Below are 7,600 nucleotides of genomic sequence, written 5' to 3' on the forward strand. Positions count from 1 at the left end.
AAAAATGTTTGGAGTAATATGTCAACAGAGAACTGCCAGATGTGCAGGCTAGATTTAGAAGAGGTCATGGTACTAGGGATATTATAGCTAATATTAGGTTGATCATGGAAGAAAGCAGAGAGTAACAGAGGAATGTCTATCTGTGCTTCGTTGCAAATGCTTTTAACTGTGCTTTGCATAGTAGAAATCTGATAAATATGTAAGTGAATTAATAAATAAAAAGAGACACAAGAGCACCAGCAGTGCAAGAGATGAGAGCTCTCTTGCCAGAAAGGACCAGTCCTTGTAGAAGGGCATCCATGTTTGAAAAGGTGGGGATACAGTACAAAAGAGGATGACCCAGGATGATATGGATTGACACGGTAACTGGGATAATGCAGGCAGTTGTGTCAGAGACAGTGAGATTGGCTCAGGATAGGGCAGGGTTCAGAGCTCTTGTGCAGGGGGTCACTATGAGTCACAGGCAACTCAACAGTACGTACCAAGAGCAACAATAAATGGAAGCATCTTCCACCACTCAAGATGCATCCTTTTGTGAATTTTTCCTGTGACACAACCTCACTACTTTTTCACTTTCTTGGCAGATACCAAGTCTAGGTTGTTGGTATTGGTATTGATACTGACTGGTATTGGTATTGTTGTTCAGTGCTGTCGGGTTGTAGATGACTCATAGCAACCCTATGAACAAAAGACCTGAACATTTGTATAACTTTCATCCTTTCTCCAAGTTCATAGTTTCTGGAGGCCAGCTATTTCAGAAGTGGATGCCACTCCTGCTTCCAAGCTTGTTTTATTTGGAGAGCTCCACCAAACACTGTCCACCATGGGTTAGTAACCATTATCACATTTTACTCATCAGTGTCACAGTGTTTCATATCACAGCAACCATGAACTACCTCTGTACAGCAAAAGGACAGACCAGTAAATATTTATGTTGGAAAAATGTTAAATCGGGAAGCAGGAACCCTGTGTTCTAGTCTTACTCAAACACCAATATGGAAAAGACTTTCCACATCTCAGTCTTCGTTCTCTCATCCATACAATAAAATACACGCTGAGATCCCTGTCTGATATTTAAGTTGCATGTTATTTCAGTCTCACAGTTCAATCTGGTTTTGAATGCAGTAGCTAGAAGATGCCTCTAAAGTGATATGTAAGCCTTAAAGAGCAGGGACATCTGAGGTTTTCCTCTGCTGCATCATCAACATCTAGAGAGTGCTCAGTATACAATGTTGTTGTTGTTGCTGTTGTTACTGGGTGCCCTCGAATCCAATATGACTCATAGTGATCCTATTAACAATAGGTTGAACCTTGACCTGTCTTGCACTTTCATCACAATCTCCATCACACAGCCCAATGTCACAGTCACTGTGTCAATCTATCTTTTCGAGGATCTTCCTCACTTTCTCTGACCCTCCACCTTGCCCAACATCCTGCCTTTTTCCAATAACTCACTACTCCCAATAACTTGCCCAAAGTATACAAAACAAAGTTCCACCACCTTTTCCATTAAGAATACTCTTGTTCCACTTCCTCTGAGATAGATTTAGTTGTTATTTGGGCAGTCTATGATATATTTAATACTTTTGGCCAACACCACAATTCAAAGATACTGATTCTTCTTTGGTCATCTTTATTCATTGTCTTAATTTTAAATTCATAGGAAGCATTGGAAATGCCATGACTTGTATCAGGTGTACCCTAGTCATTAAACTGATATCATTATTCTTGGGAACTTTAAAGAGGTTCTTGATAGCTGTTTTCCAAAATGTAACACGTTTTAAAAGGTTCTGGCTGGTGCTACCATGATGTTGATTGTGAATCCAAGTATAATTAAATCCCTGACAATTTCAATCTTTTCTCTGTCATTATATTGTCTATTAGTCCAGTAGTGAGGATATGTGTTTTGTTGATGATGAGATGTAGTCCATATTGAAGGTTGTAGTCTTTGATTTTGTACAGTAAATGCATCAAGTCTTCCCTTTCTGCAAGCAAGATTCTGTCATCTGCATAATGCAAATTGTTAATGAGTCCTCCCCTAATCCTGATTTCACATTGTTTTTTATAAAATCTAACTTCTCAAATGATGGAGAAGGGAAACAACCATGATGAACACTTTTCCTGATTTTAAACCATGCAACAAGTTCTTATTCTGTTGAGACAACTATCTTGGCCTATGATTATGTATCCTGTGAGCACAATTAAATGTTCTGAGATTTCTATTCTTCTCAGTGTTATCCAAAATATATTATTATCATCATATTCAAATGCCTTTCCATAGTCAATAAAACACAAGTAAATGTTAAAAAGATCTGGTGGTCTAGTAGATAAGGATGACTCAACAATAGCTTATAACAGGTGTTTCATTCGTAAAACATGCGAATGGCTCTGCCTCTGGAGAATCCAAACATTCGGCTCACAGTATTAAACTGAGCTCCTTTTAGATTTGTAGACAGTGTAAAAGCAACTTGAAAGGTCTGTTGCTACATCAGACACAGTTTATCACGTTATTAATAGAAAATGGTAAAACGAGGTCTTTACTTATTTAACATTTTTCCTAAAGATAGAAGTGCTTTCTAAAAATTTTGCCAATCACATAAAGGAAAATGAAAAGGTCACTTAACACATTTTCACCCAGAAATTATAAGTATTAACATTTCAAGGTATCATTTTATTCTTTTTTAACCTATCAGAAAGGCGCTCTGGCGGCACAGTGTGTAGTGTGATATGCTGCTAACCAAAAGGTGAGTGGTAATTCACCAGCTGCTCTGAGAGAGAAAGATAGCCTCCTGTAAAGACTTATAGAATCAGAAATCTGATACAAGGGTTTTGGTTTTGTTTAATTTTTCTATTTTTATTTCATTTTAATGTACATAACATTTATATAAATGCATATAGAATAAATAAGTGTGTATTTGATGGAAGGTTTTGGAATCCACTCAACTGCAGTTGTTGTACCGTAGAGCCAAAACTGACCCATAGCTGACCCTCCAGTGGGTTTTCAGAGGCAGTTAATCACACAGGAGGAGATTCCCCATCCTTCTACCATGGAGCGGCTGGTGGCCTCGAACTGGAATTGCAGCACAGTTTCTTGCCACTAGGCCAAGCATTTAGAGCTAGCGTCTAAGAGAGAGAGAGAGCTGTGTGATAAAAATTTTTCCTTGTTACGGAAGGTGCCCTGAGATCTGCAGTAGGTCATTGCTTTTAAATACCATCAAGTTGTCTATGACCCACAGATGCCTCTGGACCACAGATCTAAAACCTGCCCTATTCTGCACCATCCTCAGGATCTCTGATATGCTGAACGATGGTACAGTCACTGTGTCGATCCATCTTGCTGAGGGCCCTCAATAGGTGCATCATTTATCAGGAATCTGTTTTTTATATTTCCTAAGGCATTTGCTGCAGAAGGTCAAGAACTACAGTCTTCAATATGGATTGAAGCTCAATATCAAGAAAACAAAGATTCTCACCAGTGTGCCAATTGGCAGCATCATGACAGACTGTGAGGAGACTGAGATTGTTAACAGCTTCAGTTTGCTTGAATCCATGATCAACACTCTTAATACCAGCAGCCAAGAAATCAAAAGATGAATTATATTGGAAAAATCTGCTGTTGCGGTTTTCTCCAGAGTACTGAAGAGCAATAATGTCAGTCTAGAAACTAAAGTGCACCTAATTCAGGTCATGGCCTTTGGAATTACTTTTTACGCATCAGAGAGTTGGGCAATGATTAAGGATGATAGAAGAATCAATGCCTTTGTGTTGTGGTGCTGGAGAAGAGTTTTAAATATATCATGGACTACTAAGTGAACTAAACAGTTCTCTTCTGGAGAGCGTGAAACCAACTTACTCTCTGGAGGCAAGGATTTTGACACTCCATCTCACATACTTTGGGTATGTTGCCAGGAGAGACTAGTTCTTGGGACATCATGCTTGGAAGGATGGAGGGAAAGTTTAAGAGAAGAAAACCTCCCAGATGAGATGGATTGACTCATTGACGGGGGTAATGAGGGTAGTTGTGTCAGAGACAACGAAATTGGCTTAAGACAGAGAAAGGTTCAGAGCTGTTGTGCATACAGTGTCTATGAGTCGCAAGCAACTTGACAGCACATAACAACAGATAACAATAATGTAAAACATCAATAAATTGTCTCTAGTTTACATCAGCTAGCAGTGTTTGTTGAATAACATACTCAAACATTGCTTACCTCTTTCCACTTCTCCATCTTAGGGAATGACAACATCATTCACTTAGCAACTCAACTCAGAACACTGTGAGGCATCCTTGCATTTCCCAAGGCATCTCAAAACATCCAGTAGGCTTTCAGATCCTCTTGGTGTATTTATGTAACATATACTAGAAAGCAAAACAAAAAGAGTCTCATCCTAATTTTTACATTTAACTTCTATTTGCACATTATGATTAACATGGGCCAAATAGAGTTAAAAGTTTTTATTGTTGTTGTTGTATACTCTTGAGTCAGAAAGGACTCATAACTGATTTTTCACTGGGTTTCCAGAGGCAATGAATCACACAGAAAATTACCCATCTTTCTGCCGTGGAACAACTGGTGGGCTGGAAGCTCGTGCCTTTGGGATGACAGCACAGCTCCTGATCTCTCTGTTTCCCTATCTGCTAGTCTAAGTGTGTTCCATTGCACATAGGATTTTCAAAGGCCTGCAATTTCAGAAGTGGATGGCCAATCTTTCTTCCTACTAGGCCATTAAAGCAGCTCGCTTTAAACCCTTATTATTGTCATTGTGTACTATGGAGTGAGAACTGAACCACACCTAACCCTCCAGTAGGTTTGCAGAAGCAGTAAGTCACACTGGGAGATTGACGTCTTTCACCCACAAAGCAGCAGGTGGATTCGAGCCACATTCCTTTGTGGTGCCAGTATAACTCCTTACCAATAAGCCACCAAAGGGGCAAAATAAAGAAAAAGAAGAGTTCTTTTCCCTTTAGAAAATAAACAAAACAACCCGGAAAAAAAAAAAAACACAAAACAAGAAACAAACAAAAAAACCCTGACAGGGCCACAACATATATGCTGGTTCCTCTTGTCAGGCCTTCCCTGAGGTCCAAGGTCAATTGCTTGTTCAGTTCAGAATGCCCTTCATAAACTCTTCACTTGATTTTTGCTTACTTCTCGGCTTAGATATCATCTCCATAAAGAAAAATTCAAAGTGTAGTTGTTGTTAGGAGTAGACTTTGGCTCAGACCACCCCATACAACCCTCACGACTCTGCCATGCTCAAGCTCACTGTTACAAACACTGTCCATCCATCTCATTGAGAGTCTTCTTCTCTTTCTCTGAGCCTCTACCTTCCCTAACATTTGACTTTTTTCAAGGACTGTTCCTCCTGACAGCGTGTCCAAAGTATGTGAGATGAAGTTTCATTATCCTTGCCTCTACCGAGCATCCTGATTGCACTGCATCCAAGAAAGAATTGTTTCTTTTGGGATAGTCTGTACTCTTCGCTAACACCACAATTCAAAGGCATCCATTCTTTTTTTTTAAAACAAACAAACAAAAAAAACCCCAACTTTATTTTATTGTGATTTTAGCAAAAGCATACAGAAAATTTGGATTTGCACTCATTCATTGTTGCACATTTTCCTCCCTGCCCACCACTGCCCAGTTCACTTTTCTCTTGGGGAAAAAAAATAAATTCTTTCATTGTTGTACAATTCTCCCCCACTGCAGTCCTGTTTACTATGCAGCTCTTTTTCTGTACTATTGTCATGTTAATAATATCTAATCATATATTCCTTTTAAGCAGTTCTGTCCTCATCTGTTTCAATGCAGTGTACATTATTTATCCTCTCTTTTCTTGATTTTCCCCCCAATCCCCAAAAGCACCAATACTGATCTTTCCTGTGATGACATCTTCAGCTCTAATGTGACTCAAAGCTCCTTTTTGTCTTTCAGATTTTAGCTCAAATGACACCTCTTCTAAGATGCCCCCTTCCAAGGTTGCTCCTCTCTCTATCTCTCAATCACATCCTGATTTTTATTTCTTACAGCAGCTTCTGTGATTCTAATTTATCTCCTTTCCATTTTATTAAGTGACCGCTCCAGCTTGCAAGTTTCTCCATTTGATCCGCTTGTGTGTTCCCAGTGCTTCAAATAGTGTCTAGTCCATAGAAGATCTGTTTTTAATCAACTAACTTCTAGGTGCTAAGGACTTTACAATAAAAACCAACCACTTGGTGTTGTAGTGGTCGAAAAGATTCTATTAAAGTAGTAAAGTTTATGCTTATCCAGGAGAGTAGGTAAGTTGTAGACCATAAATCCTTTAATGAGATCTTAAACAAATGATATGACAGACACGATTTGAGGGGGAGGGGAGGGGGGAAGAAATGAAAATTGTCCAGAATCAGATGAGAACTATAGTGGGAAATTCAAAGGTTGAAAGAGAATGAAAGGTGTCACATTTAAACATAAATGGCAGCCATAACCTACTTACAATGGATCTTACAATTGACCTCAAAGCCAGTACTACTGGACTGTGGCCTCATCTGCCATGATCATTTGCAAAAAGCAAAGTCTCTTTTATACATCTTAACAACCTGCTGTCTTCAATTTAAAGTTGCAACACTAGGGAGCAGAAGACACAGAAATTGAGAAATAAAGAGAGGTGCACAAACAAGGGGTGTAGAGCACACAAGCCAACAAAAGAGCAGAATCAGATCCAAGAGAGAGATAGCCTGGCATCCCTAGATAGCGAACAAGACGGTCAAGTGCACTCCCCACCCCCCATCCCCATGCAGCACTGACACTCCCTCTACGCTTGACGTTTAGGCTATTTTGCTTGGAGACAGGGAAGCAATTCTACACATTGGAAAATTAAGGAAGAAATAAATATCATTCCTTGTTTACTGCTGCAGTTCTTCTATATTATCAAACCTGATAGTTAAATGTAAGTTTCTCCATAAATTGCATGCTCATCTTCTTCCGATAGCACTTGATGACGAGAATTGGCACGTGAAAAAAAGCAAGCAAGGCAATGAACTTGCATACATTTCTCTATTTTTCCATGGTCAGCAAGAATTAGGAACTGGATAAAACTCAAATTGTCTTTTTAGAAAACTGGAGGATGGATTTATTAATAAGACAGGTTCTTTTAAACCTATTTCAGAAGAATAACCTATGAATTTCTTATGTAATTATGAAAATCTGCCTGTGGATTATCCCCTCTTATTTTCTACGATGTTCTTTTGGTATTGGTACATTGAAAACTAATAATTAACGATGCATTTTCCTAGTGATTCCTCATCTGTACCTCATACAATTTTCTATCCTAATATGCTGAGTAACCTAAATAAGAGATTAAAATTATCTGAACAACATAAAAATGAGCCAATTAATTAATAACACAGCCAATTCATTAATGTGCCTATGAGGAGATGATATGTCTCTAACTGTAAGTAAACCTTTATTTCTGTTTTCAGGGATGTCACTGTACTGTTGTTGTTATATGCTGTCGAGTCACTTGCAACTCATAGCCACCCTATGTACAACAGGACTAAACCCTGCTCTATCCAGAGCCAATCTCACTGTCTCCAACACACCTATCTCCATTGTCCCAGTGA

Source organism: Elephantulus edwardii, unplaced genomic scaffold (genome assembly GCF_000299155.1).
Source record: "Elephantulus edwardii isolate Elephantulus edwardi_28Jun2011 unplaced genomic scaffold, EleEdw1.0 scaffold00038, whole genome shotgun sequence".
Taxonomy (NCBI): domain Eukaryota; kingdom Metazoa; phylum Chordata; class Mammalia; order Macroscelidea; family Macroscelididae; genus Elephantulus; species Elephantulus edwardii.